Source organism: Myxine glutinosa, chromosome 2 (assembly GCF_964187855.1).
Source record: "Myxine glutinosa chromosome 2, kmMyxGlut1.1, whole genome shotgun sequence".
Classification (NCBI taxonomy): Eukaryota; Metazoa; Chordata; class Myxini; order Myxiniformes; family Myxinidae; genus Myxine; species Myxine glutinosa.
In genome coordinates, this window is record NC_136262.1 from 23,633,055 (window position 1) to 23,651,369 (window position 18,315).

The 18,315-nt window shown below is 42.8% G+C and overlaps 1 protein-coding gene across 1 annotated transcript in view; it reads right to left on the reverse strand.

The window, feature by feature from the left end:
- LOC137421984 (leucine-rich repeat and immunoglobulin-like domain-containing nogo receptor-interacting protein 1-B) overlaps positions 1-18,315 on the reverse strand; it is a 208,813-nt gene that overhangs the window by 43,319 nt on the left and 147,179 nt on the right. The window lies entirely within an intron of this gene.

The following is an 18,315-nucleotide window of genomic DNA, read 5'->3' on the forward strand; positions in this document are numbered from 1 at the left end:
CTGTTGTCCTTCACTTTTGGAGTCATTTATTTATTTTGTACTAGGAAGAGTACCTGTCCCAATTGATGGGGAAATCTAGCAAAAGCATCCCCCTCCTCTCTCCATCGGAACTCTCTCCTTCCTCCCCCACTATCCCCCCCCACCCCCCCACTTCCCTCTGCCTCCCCTCACATCCTGCTTCATCCCACACTCCGCTATCTCTCCCCCCCTCGCCTATCCCTCCTTTACTTCCCCCTCCCTCACTCCCCTTTCTCCCATTCCCTCTCCTTCCCCCATCCCTCTCACTCCCCCTCGCCCACTCCCCACTACACTGTCTCTCCCTCCCCACCCCCTTCTCCCCTACTCCCCTCTCTATGTCTGTGCTCTATCCTTTTTAAACGGATTTAATTTCCTCTGCATTTTTTTTTGCCTTTGTTATTGAGTTGTTATTTTTATTCCATATTTTATGTACCGTAATCGTTACTGAGCATCAGTGCTGCCAAAGCAGCTTCCTGAACAAGAGTTTTACTGGGTGGTTTGCCATTGCCTTCCTAGCAGTAGTTTAAAAAAACTTAAATAATTCTCATATCCGAATCCATATTCAGATCTTCACCAAAATCGAATCGATTCGTCCTTGTCACACACACAACCTGTCCAATAAGTTTCGTCAAAATCCGCCCACAAATTCTTTAGATATCCTGCTATGTATCGTTTTTGGCCCGATCTCCCAATGGTGAAGAATCACTTGAAAAAATTCTAATAGCCGGATCCGAATCCGGATCTTCACCGAAATATAATCATTTCGTTCTTGTCACATCCGCTACATCTCTGCCAAATGTTGTTTGAATTCGTCCACAACTTTTTCATATATTTTGTTCACAAACGGACAGACAAACGGACAAACAGACAGACATGGGTGAAAACATAAGCTCCATCCACCTTTGGTGGCGCAGGTAATACTTGCCTTTAAGAGAGTGAAAAAATGCATTTTGGAGCCATTTTACCTCACATATGTTATTTAATAAAAATTAAAAAAACCAGCTTTTTCCTAATTTTGTTCCAATTTCACTCGAGATTTCGACATAATTATTTAGACCATGAGTTCCGATGGTGAAATATGGAATCAGATTTTCAATATCAGCTATTAAATAAGCCCATATGATACATTATTCAATCTTGCCAGGAGCCAATCACATTGCATCTAGCCTCACACCAGACAATCAGTGTAACAGGGAACGGACAAACGGACAGCCACCCTTGTCATATACACTGTATATATTCAAACGGACGAGCCATACTTGTTTTATTTACGCCCTCTCCTTTCTCTGCTCCTTCCCTTCTATTCTACCGCTATAGTCATACAGTCACGTGAAAAAGTAAGTACACCCCATGTAAAGTTTTGACTTTTTCAACATATTTCAACATACAGCTATTTGATCTTCATTTCAACAATATTGATAGATAAAGGTGATATAATATAACAAATATCATGAAACATTTACATTTTGTAGTCCATTGTATAATTTAAATAAACATAAATGCAAATTTCGCATGTGCAAAAAGTAAGTACTAAGGGATTGAATACTTATTAACTGAAGAGATTTCAGCTTTTTATTTGTAATTAATTTGTAAAAATTTCTTTAAAAAATATATATAATCCACTTTGACATTATGGTGTATTATGGGTAGATCAGTGACAAAATAAATCTCAACTTAATCCAATTAAAATTCAGGTTGTAACACAACAAAATGTGAAAACGTCAAGGAGTGTGAATACTTTTTGAAGGCAGTGTATATACACACACGCATGAAGGTGGAACTTTGAGACCTGGGAGGGCTCCATTCCACCTTCAGAAACACACACACACACACACACACACACACACACACACACACACACACACACACACACACACACACACACACACACACACACCACTTCTCTCTTGGCCACAATGATTTCATTCATATAATTGTCGTTTCTATGTAGTACTCTTAATAAGGTTGTGATATAACTATGAAGAGTATGCAGGAAGGGTGTCGGAGTGAATTCCATTCAATGTACAATGTGCGCTGAGTGGGTTCAACAAAAATGTAGTGGGCTGAGAGGGTCATTAACCAGTGTGGCAGCTACATTCAAATGTAAGGTGTGCACAGAGGGAGCTGCAGATGGAGGAAATGTTGAGTTGGATCTTGGAGATGGCGTGAAGCTGGAAGGTGTGAAAACATTTTGCTACCTCGGAGACATGCTGAATGGAGGAGGTGGATCAGACTCGGCAACGGTTGCTCGAGTGAGATGTGCATGGAAGAAGTTTCGGGAACTGAGTGGCGTGCTGATGATGAGGGGAGTGTCGTTGAAGCTGAAGGGAAAGGTGTATGCTGCATGTGTGAGAAGTGTTATGATTTATGGGAGCGAGACATGGGTAATGAACGTAGAACAGCAACGAAGGTTGGAAAGGGTGGAAATGCGAATGGTTCGACGGATGTGCGGAGTATCGTTGAGAGAAAGGAAGACAAATGATGAATTGCGAAAAATGATGGGAATAGAGCCTGTGATTGATGCTGTGAAGAGGAACAGGTTGAGATGGTTTGGTCATGTATTGAGGAAGGATGAAAGTAACTGGTTGAGAAGAGTGATGGAAATGAATGTAGAAGGAAGTAGAGGACGGGGAAGACCGAGAAAGACTTGGCTAAAGATGGTGGAAGAAGAAATGCGGGCAAGGGGGTTAACAAGGAGGTATGCAGAAAATAGGGCAAATGGAGAAGATTGTCATGGGGACCGCAAGGCTAACCCCCGCTCGAGCAGGGAAAATGGCCTTAAAATGCATGTTGTTTGTTGTGTACAACTATGAAGAGTTCCTCCACAACCAACATCTGCACAAGAACCGGTATTGTTCTATGTGAAACGTTTTCTTCAAAAATGTATAAATCCCCTAAAACACGATGGCATTTCTCAAGGACACCTTCACACAACAACTGCAAGAGATGCTATTAAATAACAAAACATCCTTGTGGTTTACAACATTTAAAGGAGTTTTGCCTCATGATTTGTTTTCGATAAATAGCTATCTATCATTTAGCTATTTCTATAACATTGATAACAAGCATTTTCCATCCTGTTTATTGATCGCATGCGAAGCAATGAATGAGGTTTAAGAACAAAGCATAAATTGCATGCAACATCAGCTTAATTGCATAAATTTCAAAAATTGTCTTTACTTTTAAAAGTTAACAAAATAATGAGATGACCTAAAACCAAAACCTAAGACCTAAACCTAAAACCTAAAACCATCGTTACCCAAATTGAATGAATTATTGAAATGTTTAAACAAATTGGATATAATGCTAAAGGTTAAATGAATTATTAGATTCCTGGAAGAAAAGAAAGATATTTTAGAGGTTAAATGAAGGATTGAATTTTAAGAACAAATTTGGAAACATCATTCGAGGTTAAATAAATAATTATATAGCCTATAGCGATCTTCGTCGACCCTTCTACATCGAGGCTGAAGGCTCCGCATCCACTCCTTCGTTTCTCTTTTGTCATCTCTGTGAAACTGACTCCCCGAGGCACTTCAATCCCGATCTTCCCTGCGAGGCGAGGCCTAACGTCAACCATACGCCACCATTTCATGTCGTCTTCCATGCCGAAGAGTGATCTCTTCTGCCGTCATTAACCCCACTTCTCACATCCACTCCTATTGCCTGCGGGCCACTTCCTCCTCCTCCTTCGTTTCCGTTTCATTCATCCGACTGTTTGTTCTCCATCCACCGCTTTCCCATCTTCCCCTTCTCAGGATGATGATATGCCCGATTGTCTTCCCCTTCCACAAGCGAGAAACTGCATTTTATAAAGTATGTTTTGTTAAAAGCTGAAAAATTCTGGATACAAATAACAAATGCATATTGTACATATACGGTATTGATACAGATTAAATAAACAATGTGATTCGGATAAACAATATGTACCTTTAAATAATTGTTTCTTGCTAAGGGTTGAATATGCATTTGGATAACTCAGTCACTGAAGGTGGATGGAGGTTTTGTTTTCACCCATGTCTGTCTGTCTGTCTGTCTGTTTGTTTGTCAACAAGATATCTGAAAAAGTTGTGGACGTATTCGGATGAAATTTGGCAGCGAGGTAGCGGATGTTACAAGGAGGAAATGATTCAATTTTGGTGAAGATTCGGATCTGGCTAGTTTAATTTTTAAGTGATTTTTCGGCATTGAGATATCGGGCCAAAAACGATACATAGCACGACATCTCAAAAAGTTATGGACAGATTTGGACGAAACCTGATGGACCGTTTGGCTGTCTGACAAGGACAAATATGATGGATTTTGGTGAAGATCAGGATATGGACTCGGATATGAGTATTATTTAATTTCGAAGTGATCCTTCACCATTGAGAGATCGGGTGAAGAGCGATATATAACATGATATTTAAAAGTTATGGACGAGTTATGAGGAAACTTGGTGGACCGTTTGGCTGTCTGACAAGGACAAATAGAATGGATTTTGGTGAAGATCAGGATATGGACTCAGATATGAGTATTATTTAATTTTTAAGTGATTCTTCACGATTGAGAGATCGGGTGAAGAGCGATATATAACATGATATTTAAAAGTTATGGACGAGTTATGAGGAAACTTGGTGGACCGGTTGGCTGTCTGACAAGGACAAATAGAATGGATTTTGGTGAAGATCAGGATATGGACTCGGATATGAGTATTATTTAATTCTTAAGTGATTCTTCACGATTGAGAGATCGGGTGAAGAGCGATATATAACATGATATTTAAAAGTTATGGACGAGTTATGACTAAACTTGGTGGACGAGTTGGTTAGGTGACAAGAACTAGCCGATTAGATTTTGGTTCAGGTCCGAATCCAGATGTGGCCTATCAGTGGATACAAAACATAAACTGTTCAGCCTGGCGGAGGTTTGCGCTCTACCGAGTGCCGTCTTAGTTACCATTTGCATTTTGTTTATAGTGAAATAAAAAAAACTTAATTACCAATAACAATTTGGATATACATTTAAAATCATCGATCAATGGTTCCTGAAGTAGTAAGGTCGATATATGGAAAATACCCCCTCAACCCCCAAAAAATTGCTACAAAAGGTTTCTCAACTGATTCTGGTAGGGTTTAGTGTACTTTATAACATACTAAAAGTTTACCAAAGGAGGACCCCCAGAAAAGTGTTTTTTTCAAGATGGCGTCCAAGATGGCCGCCGAAACCTCTTAATGATCATAACTATGTAACTATCAACTCAAATTTGATGATCTTGGTGTCTATCCCTAGGTTTTTGGGGGCAAGGAACACATTAAGACCATTAAAAATGAAAGTGGGCCATTATCTAACAGGTTGAGGGGGCATTTTCCATATATTGACCTGAAGAATGTGTCGAATTGGATCTAACTGAATAACTAATTCTCATCTTTCTCTTTTTCAGACATGATTCAACAATGAGTGCAAGCACAGCCAGTCAAGCTTTTTGTCCAATCTGCAAGGAGGAGATCGAGGATTCCAGTGATAACTGGGTTGCAATTCAGTGGAAGGGGGCGAAGGGAATAAATGAAGCCAGTGTAAAGCGGAAGGACGATCTTGTAGTTGAAGCCAGTACTAAAGTGCATAAAAGCTGTCGTCAACAGTACATAAATGATAAAAACATTAAAAGCCATGTTGCAAAGAAAAGTAGTGGTTCTGTGCCACCAAAGAGAACCACAAGACAATCAAGTGGAGGTTTTGACAGTGAAAAGGATTGCGTATTCTGTGGATGTACAATTGATTTGGACAAGGGACACTTTAGCTGGGTACGGACTGACAAATTTGTGGAGACAATTGTGGAGGTCTGTGAATCCCGTTCAGATGATTGGGGACATACTGTAAAGGGTCGGATTGAATACTATTTACGAGATTTACATGCAGCAGACGGACTTTATCATCATTCGTGTAGTGGAAATTTCTGGTCCTTCAAGTCTGTGCCTTTAGAGTTCCAGAAAGCCCCCAAAGCCAAGCGCAGAAAGTGTGGTCGTCCTAAAGATGAAGATAAGTATGAAGCATTTCAGAAAATGTGTGCTTACCTAGAACTGAACAGTGAGGAACAACTAACTGTTACATCTTTGAGCCTCATAATGAAAGGGTATCTTTGTAATCCTGATTCGGAACCATATGACAATTACAGTTTGAAAAAGCGTCTTAAAGAACGCTTTAAGGACTCAATTTTTTTTGGTGAAAGAGAAGGCTTGGACGATATTGTTACGATGAGAGAACAAACGTCGCAGATTCTGAGATCATACAACAAGCAAACGTGTCAGGAAGGCGATGAAGAGTCCCAAAAACGCGCTATTATTGAAACTGCTGCTAGGTTAATCAGAAGTGATATAAAATCTCAGGTTTCTACCGTGACGAATCAGTATCCAAGTAGTGATGATTTAAAACTTGATTCAGCCCTATAGTTCATTCCGACTAGTCTGCGGACAGCACTGGAAACATTGTTCGTTGGGAAAGACACAAGACGCAAGGTTGCGGCAGTTGGTCATGCCATAATTCAGGCAGTTCGCCCACGAGCTGTCATTGCCCACGAGCTGTCATAGTAGTGATCTTGTCATCGAACAAACGTTGATGAGGTCTCTGAAGAGCACTGGTGGTCTAACTCGCGGCAGTGGGATGACCGAGGACATGCGAAACCTTTGGACCTTATCTGCACCTGTAACATCCGAGTACAACATTGCGATGCAGGATTTCACAAACCTAACCTATACTACAAGTCCGCAACACAAAGACTCAACTGAGGCGCGCATCAAAAGAGATGCATCTGATCTCGAGAAAATTCGGATAAAGCTTGCAGCCTGCTCACCCTTCACATCTGATCCTACTCTGAGAAACATTGTCAACGGGATAGTGGCTGGGCCAGATGTGAATGTACATGACTTTGAATCGGTTGGAAACAAGATCATTGAAGATATAATCGGAAAGTCGGCCAAATTCAAGCGGAAAGACAGAGCCAAAACCCTTGGGAATATCTCTGCTGTGAAGATTGCTCCTGATCGTACCATTGATCCTGCCCTTCTGTTCCAGCGTTTCCTTCTGGTGTCAAGGTCAGGAGATCTTTCCCTTGAAGAGGTTTTGACGTATGAACTAAGCCCCTACCCTCCAGCCCTCTTTGAGACCAGGAACATTCTTCGAAAAGCAGACAAACCTCAGCTTGCTCAGGCAATTCGAGACCATGCTGCGGACTTATCAAGTGAGGCTGTGATGAACTCTATTCCCAAAACAGATTGTTACGTGCTTGATGGTGGCTCTTTGCTCCATCGTTTACCGTGGAACAAAGGCGACTCATATAATGCAATAGCTGAGTCTTATGCAGACTTCACTGTGAGACATTACGGACAAGCGACAGTGGTGTTCGATGGCTATGGTGAAGGTCCCTCCATAAAAGACAACACACATCAGAGACGAGGAAAAAATCTGCACCCTATTGTTAGTTTCACTGCAGAAACAGAGTTTGCAGGCAAAAAGGACGACTTTTTGTCTCGTGACAAAAACAAGGCAGACATGATTGCTCTCATCAGCACAGCACTAACTAAAAGGGGATGCCATGTCATTCAGTCACCAGGGGATGCAGACGTTGATATCGTTAAGGCAACTGTTGAACGATCCCGTCATTGCACCACAACGTTGGTCGGTGAGGATACAGATTTGCTGATCTTGCTCCTTCATTACTCCAGAACAGACAATGAGATCATCTACTTCCATTCTGATGCAAACAAGCAGTCAAAAGAACACAGAGTGTATAACATTAACCTGTTGAAAGAAACTTTAGGAGACGATGTGTGCAATGAGTTGCTCTTTGTACATGCCTACTCAGGATGTGATTCTACTTCAAGGATTTTCGGCATCGGAAAAAAGTCAGCCTTCCGGAAATTAGTGAAATCTGATCCTGTCATGAAGTCCTGTGCTAGTGCATTCATCCTTCAAAACAAATCTCAAGAGGACATATCAGATCTTGGCAAAGACCTGATGGTTGATCTCTTTGGTGGCAAGTCTAATGATACGCTATCATCACTGCGCCATATCATTTTCACCAAAAAAGTGGCAACTGCTCAAGCATTTGTCACTTCTGAACGGCTCCCCCCAACATCACCTGCAACAATATTCCATAGCCAACGTGTGTACTTTCAAATTATGGTATGGATTGGGATGGCAAATGAAATGAACCCAACTGAATGGGGATGGAAACAGGAAAATGATCAGTTAATTCCAATTATGACCCAAAACAATGCTGCGCCTGACGAACTCTTGAAAATTATCCATTGCAACTGTTTGGGGGGATGCAAATCCTCTCGATGCAGCTGCAGACGCTATGGACTCCGCTGCACTGCTGCATGTGGCCCTTGCCAAACTGAAAACTGTGACAATCCAAACAACACTCAAGAGGTCGATACTGAGGAGGAGGATGACACTCAAAACTGAACGCTCTGAAACTTATTCTATGGACAAAGGTGTTTGTGCATTAGGTGACAGCTGAAGGTCATGAGTTCAATTTCATAATGATTCAACAGCTCAGTAATATCCAAAGTTGTCTTAATGTGTTCCTTGCCCCCAAAAACCTGGGGATAGACATCAAGATCATTAAATTTGAGTCAATAGTTATGGACTTGCGGTCATTTGGAGGTGTTGGCGGCCATTATTGACGCCATATTGGATTTTTGTGTTACATATAATGGCCCACTTTCATTTTTAATGGTCTTAATGTGTTCCTTGCCCCCACAAACCCAGGGATAGACACCAAGATCATCAAATTTGAGTTGATAGTTACATAGTTATGATCATTAAGAGGTTTTGGCGGCCATCTTGGACGCCATCTTGAAAAAAACACTTTTCCGGGGGTCCTACTTTGGTAAACTTTTAGTATGTTATAACGTACGCTAAACCCTACCAGAATCAGTTGAGAAACCTTTTGTAGCAATTTTTGGGGGGTTAAACTGTATTTTGACCTGACTATAAATTAATCAGTCAAGTGTGTCCAATGATAATGGCAAAATAATAATATTAACATGAGGGCTGGCAGGATGGCCAAGAATCTAAGTGTATGCACACTCACCTCTAGCTGTCTATCCTGGGTTGAAATCCCGGCCCAGGTATAAACTGTCATCCTGGTGTTTCACAGGCAGGGTGATTCATCAATGTGTGTGCCCTCTCTCGGATGGATGTTAAACTTGGCGTCTCATCTGCTGACATTAGTTGTTGGACGTTATAGATCCCACGGTGTTCTTCGTGAAGAGTGGGCGAGCTATCCTTGGCATCAAATTCCAGAATTCCTGCCATAACCCGGTAGTCGAATGTCAGGCCCGGTCAACCGGTTCCTTAAACACTTGGGCCAAGCATCCCCCAGCGAACCACACACTAATGTGGGAATAATTGTGGCCATTCAAGAATAATAATAACCAGCAAGGACCCACAGAACTCGCAATGTAAATGTGACTTCAGGTCTTCAAACTCTGCCTTCCAACCCTAACCGAATCCTATCCCCCTCCACCGAACACAGAAACCAGATCAAAACAGCAACAACAACATGGCTCCTACATGTCATGGCCCATCACAGTTGCCTGTCCAACTCACAATCTAATTATCTTCTTCCTGATGCACAAGTAAGTCGCTGATTTACTTTGAGTCTATTTGTGTCATTTCGATAGAATGTCGTTAGCACATTCGAGGACAATAGTCAATTTCAGTCAGGCTAGTCCAATAGAATGTGGTTTGAAAATTTTAAATACCGGTACAGTGTACTTCCCGTCATCTGATACCCTCAGTGTGTATGGCATCTGGCCCCTCACCATACAGACCCCTCAAAAAGACATTTGGATGCCAGGTGCGATGGAGTACCAGCACATCACTTAGCCGGCTCAAACATTCTACCGAAGCACGGTAGCGCCTGCTTCTCCCTCGCTATAGTCCCTCCACTCTCAACCCTCACCATGAAATTGTCTATTTGTGTACATACATTGTTTCAATCATATTCTGTATTGATTTGTTTAATTTTTGTCTGTAATATGTACATAAGTGAAGGTTTAGTTAAGATAGGTTAAGTTAAGGTAGGGTGACCAAAACATTTCCCCAGACAACATTTCTCCTCACAATAACACTATGTATAATATGTGAAAAACATCGGAATAATGTCGTTTCGTATAACGTCGCAGTTTTTAGGAACGCATCCATGACGTAAAAAATCGGTCATTGAAGTAAATAATGACGGATGTTTTCTTTCACAATCTCGCGAAATTCCCGGAACTCCTCAGACAAAGACCTTTATAATGACATGGGTTGTATGATCCCTGGCTGTGTTGTTTAAAAGAAAATATACAGAGGGAGACAGACCACTGCCTCGATCCCTTGCGAGAAAAATAACCCCCTCTCCTCCCACCAGGTTTGAAGCAAAACATGCCTATGTCAGTATGTGCATATGTTGGGGATTTCATACATTTGGCTCTGTTACTAGGCAGCCCTTGAGCATTGTGGGAACTGAACAGAGCCGGGCAGCACCGATCCCTAGCCTGTAATAACATAGCCTGTTGTTGAAGTTATGCAAGGCTCCGACCTTGGGCAAAGCTGGACGAGAAGATAGCTTTTCCCTTACTAAACAGCCCCCAATTGTTATGCCTTCCCTCCTATCTTTAAAGTCTCCTTTCATTATTTTCTGTACAGTATATAAACCCTGGCCTGCTGTGTTCTAATTTGAGAAGCTGGCCCATTACTAGCTTATACGGCAGCTTTCCCATGTACATGTACCCTTTAATAAATTCTCCTGTAACTGTCTGAGTTTGGTCAAATTATCATCCCTGGGGGAGTGCTGGGAGGTAAATTCCTAACAAAATTGGCGTCATGGACAGGATGCGTCCGGAGGAGGGAGAGGAGAGTTCGCTGCTGGGGGCCAGCAAGATCATTGGCGCTACAGAAAGAGCGAGACCTTTCTCGGTTGTATGAGGTCTTGCCGCTCTCGAGTGGGTGACTCTACCTCAACCCGACCCACCGGCACGCATCGAAACAATAAGGTAACAGCAACATGCACAGAGTGTGGGAGAATTTGTTAAAGATAGGAGGGAAGGCATAACAATTGGGGGCTGTTTAGTAAGGGAAAAGCTATCTTCTTCTCCACGCAGATTTGACCAAGGTCAGAGCCTTGCATAACTTCAACAACAGGCAATGTTATTACAGGCTAGGAGTCGGTGCGGCCCGGCTCTGTTCAGTTCCCAGAAAGCTCAAGGGCTGCCCAGTAACAGAGCCAAATGTAGGAAATCCCCGACACATACAGTCATGTGAAAAAGTAAGTACACCCCATGTAAAGTTTTGACTTTTTCAACATATTGCAACATACAGCTATTTGATATTCATTTCAACAATATTGATGGATAAAGGTGATATAATATAACAAATATCATGAAACATTTACATTTTGTAGTCCATGGTATAATTTAAATAAACATAAATGCAAATTTTGCATGTGGAAAAAGTAAGTACACCCCTACATTTATCATTCCTTCAAATACCTAAAATTAGAATCAGGTGCACCAGCTCAGGTGCAAATGATAAGAACATCATTAGAGAGGATCTTGGAGGAACCTGTCTTATTTAAATCTCAGACATTTAGTTTGGTTTGCTCTTTGTTGTTGAAGTGTGCGGCGTCACCATGCCTAGATCAAAAGAGCTCTCTGATGCATTCAGAAAGAAGGTTATAGATGCCTTCGAGTCTGGGAAGGGATTTAAAAAGATCTCCACACAATTTGAAATCAATCATTCGACTGTCCGGAAGATCATCTACAAGTGGAGAAGATTCCAAACAACTGCCAACTTGTTCAGGCCAGGCCGCCCCAGCAAGTTCAGCCCGAGAGCAGACCGCAAGATGCTGAAAGAAGTCTCGAAGAACCCCAGAATGTCATCACGGGACCTATAGGTAGTTCTTGCCACAGTTGATGTCAAAGTGCACGAGTCTACCATTAGAAAGAGGCTGCACAAATTTGATCTACATGGGCCGTGTGCCAGGAGGAAACATTTGCTGTCCAGAAAGAACATCAGGGCAAGACTAAAGTTTGCCAATGTACACCTAGGCAAAGACCAGCACTCCTGGAACAATGTGCTCTGGACAGATGATTCAAAGGTAGAGCTATTTGTCCACAGTACCAGAAGACATGTTTTGGTGAAAACCAAAGACAGCATTTGAACACAAGAACCTGATACCAACTGTAAAGCATGGTGGTGGAAATATTATGGTTTGGGGCAGCTATGCTGCATCAGGGCCTGGGCAGCTCACCATCATATAATCCACTATGTATTCTTCATTGTACCAGAGGGTGCTTGAGGACAATGTGAGGCCATCTGTCGGAAAGTTGAAGCTCAACCGAAGGTGGACCTTGCAACATGACAATGACCCAAAACCTACCAGTAAATCCACCAAGGAATGGCTGAAAAGAAAGAAATGGAGGGTTCTGGAATGGCCAAGTCAAAGCCCGGATCGAAATCTCATTGAAATGTTGTGGGGGGATTTGAAACGAGCTGTGCATGCAAGAAACCCCTCAAACACCGCACAGCTGAAAGAATTCTGCATGGAGGAGTGGGCAAAAATTTCTCCCAGTCGATGTCAGAGATTGGTAGACAGTTATAAGAAACGCCTCCTTGAGGTTGTTTCTGCCAAAGGGGGCAATACCACCTATTAGAGCCAAGGGTGTACTTACTTTTTCCACATGCGAAATTTGCATTTATGTTTATTTAAATTATACAATGGACTACAAAATGTAAATGTTTCATGGTATTTGTTATATTATATCACCTTTATCTATCAATATTGTTGAAATGAAGATCAAATAGCTGTATGTTGAAATATGTTGAAAAAGTCAAAACTTTACATGGGGTGTACTTACTTTTTCACGTGACTGTATAGATTATATAGTACATCATGGTTTTGTGTATCGGATATATTCCAATTGCACTTATATTACCCATAAGCTGACACCAGAGGACTGAAGATTAAGATCTGAAGCATGAGGCCTAGATTTCACAAGACTCGTGATGCCCGTCACCTTTAACCTTTTGAGCTGCTTTGGTCATTTTACACTGAAGGGAAAACTTATAAGGAGGGAATGGTGATAAATTGTGAATATGACAGCTCCAAAATTGTCTATGGCTTGGCATAGCACCAACATGTGGCGAGTTATTTTTCAGGGGATATTTGTGGGTGGAGTCACGCCAGCTGTCCAACCAATGGGTGGAAAGGAATGTTACACACAAACGGTCAGACAAGCAGGCGCATTATTATTATATAGATAATATTAACATAAAATGCCCACATGCACATACACATGACTCCTTGTCCCCTTTCTCCCCAGCCATTGGCTGCTCCCATAAGGAGTATTTTTGGTCCAAAAAAATTGCAATCCTTGTTAGGAGAAACCTCTAACAAATTGTGTTGAACCACAGTTCAAAGGTGACACAATGCATTACATAGCAGGTGTATTCTCAAAGTTACCCTCAAAATTACTTTAACTCATACTTAAAGTTCCATGACCATTAATAAGGTTTGACAACTACTTCAGCTACTACTATCACTACCTATTTAACAGACCCAATTACGCCCACCTTGTGTTGTTGGTGGGGGAAGATTTTGGCCCAAGTCTTTCACCAAACAGCTGGTCAGGTTTGACATTGGACCGAAGGTGGCAGGGATTGGTAATTTGTTCCAAGGTGCCAACGATAACTCACCTACTCTTCGCGAAAGACACCAGTTGGATAATTAATGTTCACCAACGAGCAGTGCTGGCAAATGGGTCCTCTGCCTTAATGTCCTTCCAATGGAGATTGATGGATTCTTCACCCTCCATGCATACACCTCGATTGATTCATCGCCCTCCATGCGAAACACCACAGTTTATAGCTGAGTAGACAGTGATTCAAACTCAGGCAACACGAGGAGTGCACTTCCTTCTAAAGTTCTAAACTATCCTGCCAGCCCATACATAGTTCGACCTCCACCTCTACCATAGTAAGAGCAATATGAAAATAAGAAATAACAAATCAAAACAGTGATAAATGAACAGGATCGTTCAGGATTGAGCGCCTTATTGCTGCTTTTTACCTGCTTTGTCATCAATTGATTCTGAATGCAACGTTTGGTGGAAAAACGAATAACTTATTTCATGAGATTTGCTGATGACGTGAAAATTCTCCCACAGCCCTGAGATAACTACAGTTACAAGTACAATAATTACCCTGTGCTCGCAAAGTGAAAAGCAGGGTTAGGCATTCGGGTGCGTACGTGTGACGTATGTGTGGCGTACGTGTGGTGTGCGTGTGGCGTATGTGTGGTGTGCGTGTGGCGTATGTGTGGCGTTTGTGTAATGTGCATGGTGTGCATGTGGCGTATGTGTGTGGCCATTGTGTGGCGTATGTGTGGAATATGTGTGGTGTGCGTGTGGCGTATGTGTGGTGTGCGTGTGGCGTTTGTGTGGCGTAAGTGTGGAATATGTGTGGTGTGCATGTGGCGTATGAGTGGTGTGCATGTGGCGTTTGTGTGGCGTATGTGTGGTGTGCATGTGGCGTTTGTGTGGCATACGTGTGGCGTGCATGCGTGTGGCCTTTGTATGGCATACATGTGGCATATGTGTGGAGTACGTGTGGCGTGCTTGTGGCATATGTGTGGCGTACGTGTGGCGTATGAGTGGGGTGCATGTGGCGTACGTGTGGTGTATGTGTGGTGTGCATGTGGCGTACGTGTGGCGTGCGTGTTGCGTATGTGTGGCGTGCGTGTGGCGTTTGTGTGGCGTACGTGTGACGTATGTATGGTGTGCATGTGGCGTTTGTGTGGAGTACATGTGGCATATGTGTGGCGTGCAAGTGGCATATGTGTGGCGTATGTGTGGCATATGTGTGGCGTACGTGTCGTACGTGTGGCATGCATGCGTGTCTGCATTTTTAAAATCCATTTTCTCAGCAACCATTGCTCCGATTGACACGAATTTTCACCATAAGTGCACCTCCTCCTGTAAAATCTGTTTAATGATAACTATGACATCATAGGTCATGTGGTAAGGAACCATCTTGGAAAAATCGAATAACGTTGCACCTCTATATCTCCGAAACTGCTCCATGGAAAAAATTAAAACGTAGCGCATTGTAGAGAACTCCCCATGGGGAATAAGTGTTGTTAACAATGACGTCATTGGTGCCTTAATTATGACTTCATAACTCAACAGGAACAACGCTTAGTCTGATCAGTTTGAAATTTATTGAGCATGATCTGCACAACAATTATATTAGAGAATATAAATTTATGATGTCATCGCTCACGTGGTCTGGCAACCATATTGGATCAAAGAAGAAAACCCTTCAACAACAGAAGAGTTGGCTCGCACCAAGTTCGACTGCGCAGGGTAAGTATTCTATGCATAGCATCTAGTAACTAGTTGATAAGGTTCTTGGTGATCCGCAACGTTGCCCCCTCTAGTACAAAGGCACCATCCATGGGGTGGTGCAGAAACGTTATTTTCTCACATGTACCTGTCTTTCAAAGAATGCTTGTTTCAAACAACGGGTATAAATTGATGGGGAAGACATATTGAGTAAGGATGAGGAATATTCCCCTTCTAACCTTACTCATATAACTTCCTCAGCCCATTTATTCCAGAGTGCTTTCTGACAGATGCTACATACAGCAGGAAATTTCAAATGAAGATTGTTCAGTTTCCTGAACAAAATAACTGATTCGTATCGGTAGCTGTCCGAAAATCTTTGTTGGGAAGAGGCAACTTGGAGGAAGGTATTCTTTACAGATGTCCTTTGGCAATACGCATCGACAGTTCATTCAAAGGTAGACAGGTGATCGGTATAACCGCAGGTGAACAACTACAGCGAAGTATCGGGATGGATCAATACAAGTGTGGGGCTGCATCTCAGCCAAGGAAATCAGAGATTGAGATTTCAAGGAAGGCACACTGATCGTCGACAGGAAAAGTCTCAGCGATACCACCCACATCATGACACCTGCATGTCCAAAACTTGCATCTTCCTCAACACAGACTGGGGCACACCACTCATGCGGCTTCGGTAGAACCATGCACAGACATCATGCCTTCCAGGGAGAGACGTAGATTAGTCATTGCACATAACAATTGCCGAATGCCTCCATATCCATCAAATGTTCTGATTTGATCACCATAAGCATATTTGGATGTGTCACAGCGCAAATCCTGGATGCGGGACAGGGTTATGAGCAGTGGCAGATTTCCTTCTCTGCCGCCCTTGGCCAATTTGCAAAACCAACCCGCCCATACCCAAACTCTAGATCCAGTCTTTTGGTCCTGATGCGGTTTTTTTCGGCTTTGCAGGTTAATTAGTACGTGGGCATTCTGAAAAGTAATGCCTCGTACTTGTGTAGCTTTAAAATGGCTGAGTATGCTCGAATGAAACAAAGACAGATACTTACATCAATCTTTATTCCACCAAGGTGAGCATTTCTACTTCTAAACATAATCACCACTGCGGTCAACATATTTCCACCAATGTTCAAGTAGTGTGGTGATGCTGTCACAATATAACTGTGCATTCAGCTGACAGAGGCGGCGCTTCACAGTGGCCTCGACATAATATTTGGGGAAGAGATGAAAATCTCACGGAGACAAGTTGGTGCTGTATGGAGGGTGCTGGAAGACGGTGAAACCGAAGTGACAACACTCTGTATCACTTGTATGACGCCGCGCATTGCCATGCTGCATCTGCATGTCAGGAGGATCCTCCCAATCCGTGCCTTCCAGTTTCTTTCATTTCAATGTAGTGCTAAGCTGTCGATTACTTGATGAAGATGCCTAAAAACAGTGTTGAAACTTATCCTGCGAAATCCAAGGTTTATGTTTGCCGTTCTCTTGGAAGTTTGAAACTGATGACATAGTTTGTTCGTGCAAATTTGTTGGTTCTGAGCGTGAGTCGTTATCCTGGGACGTCCACTTCTTGTAATATCTCTTGTTAATCCCAAGGCCTGAAATCATATTCTGAGGTCGTAAACGTTTTCTTTCCTTCATGCTAAAGAGCCTTGCAACATGGCTGATGGTAAACCCTGCTTGAAGGTGTCCAAAGATATTATTATTATTATTATTATTATTTTTGTATACAGGGTCGAGGCTCATGAAAGAGCTAACATTTATCACACAAACAATCAAACAGACACACAAAGTATATAATAAGGGGAGAGGTAGACAAGATGGGGAGAGAAGGGGAAGCACACAAACACAACATTTGAGAGCAAGGACATCGGGAGATCTGTGGGAGGGAGAGGGCCTGGGGGGAGGCTTGGGAAGGGGGAGGGGGGGGTGGGAGAAGTATAAAACACAAGGACACTGCAAGGACTTCCAGGAAAGAAGTTGGTATTTCAAAAAAGTGGATCTGGGGTGAAATTACCAAGGGTAGAGAAGATCAAGGTTTTGGATGGGGGAAGATAAGAGATGGTGGTGAACAACTGTTTTAAAGACCTGGAGGGACGAGTGGGATTGAAGAGAGTGAGGGAGTTTGTTCCAGAGGTGGGAGAAAAGAGGAATGAAGGAGTGAAGGTGAGCAGAGAGTCTTGATTTTGGCAGTTTAACCATAAGAGGGATGCTGGCAGATCTTGTGCGACCTGTAGGAATATTTGGGGGACAAAGCCCAGAGAGAGCTGGGGGAGCAAGGCCGGTGAGGAGTCCGTAGAAGACAGAAAGGCCACCAACCTGCCTGCGGTGAGTGAGTGAAAGGCCCTTCGAGTTAGCTTCATCGCGGGAGATTCCAATGATTCTGAAAGCTTTGGTTTCAACAGCGTGAAGCTGAGCTAGGTGTGAGGCAGGAGCACCGGCCCAGAGGGGAGAACAGTATTCCATTGAGCTGCGGATGAAAGCCTTGTCTGTGGTGAGGAGCTCAGGTGTGCCAAGGAAGGACTTCGCACAACGGAGGATGCCCAGTCGGCGACTGGCTTTGGAGGCCAGATTTGAAATGTGGTTTTCCCAGGAAAGATCATGGCAGATCGTGATACAGAAAAAGCTTGAGTGACAGAACTTCTTGGAGAGGATTAATCAGAAAGTGGATGGGAGTGTTGTCCAGTCGATCTTTTCGGAGAGACATAGTAAGAGTGTGAGGTTTGTCAGGATTGAAGGACATGTTCCACTTGTTTGATCAGTCTGTGATTTTGTCCAGGTCTGCAGAGAGTGAGGAGGCTGCAGACTGCCGATCTGAGGGATGAGGAATGGAGCGGCAGAGAGTGGAGTCATTAGCAAAGAGATAGAGAGGATTTTCAAGAGAGTCAGATAGATCGTTGAT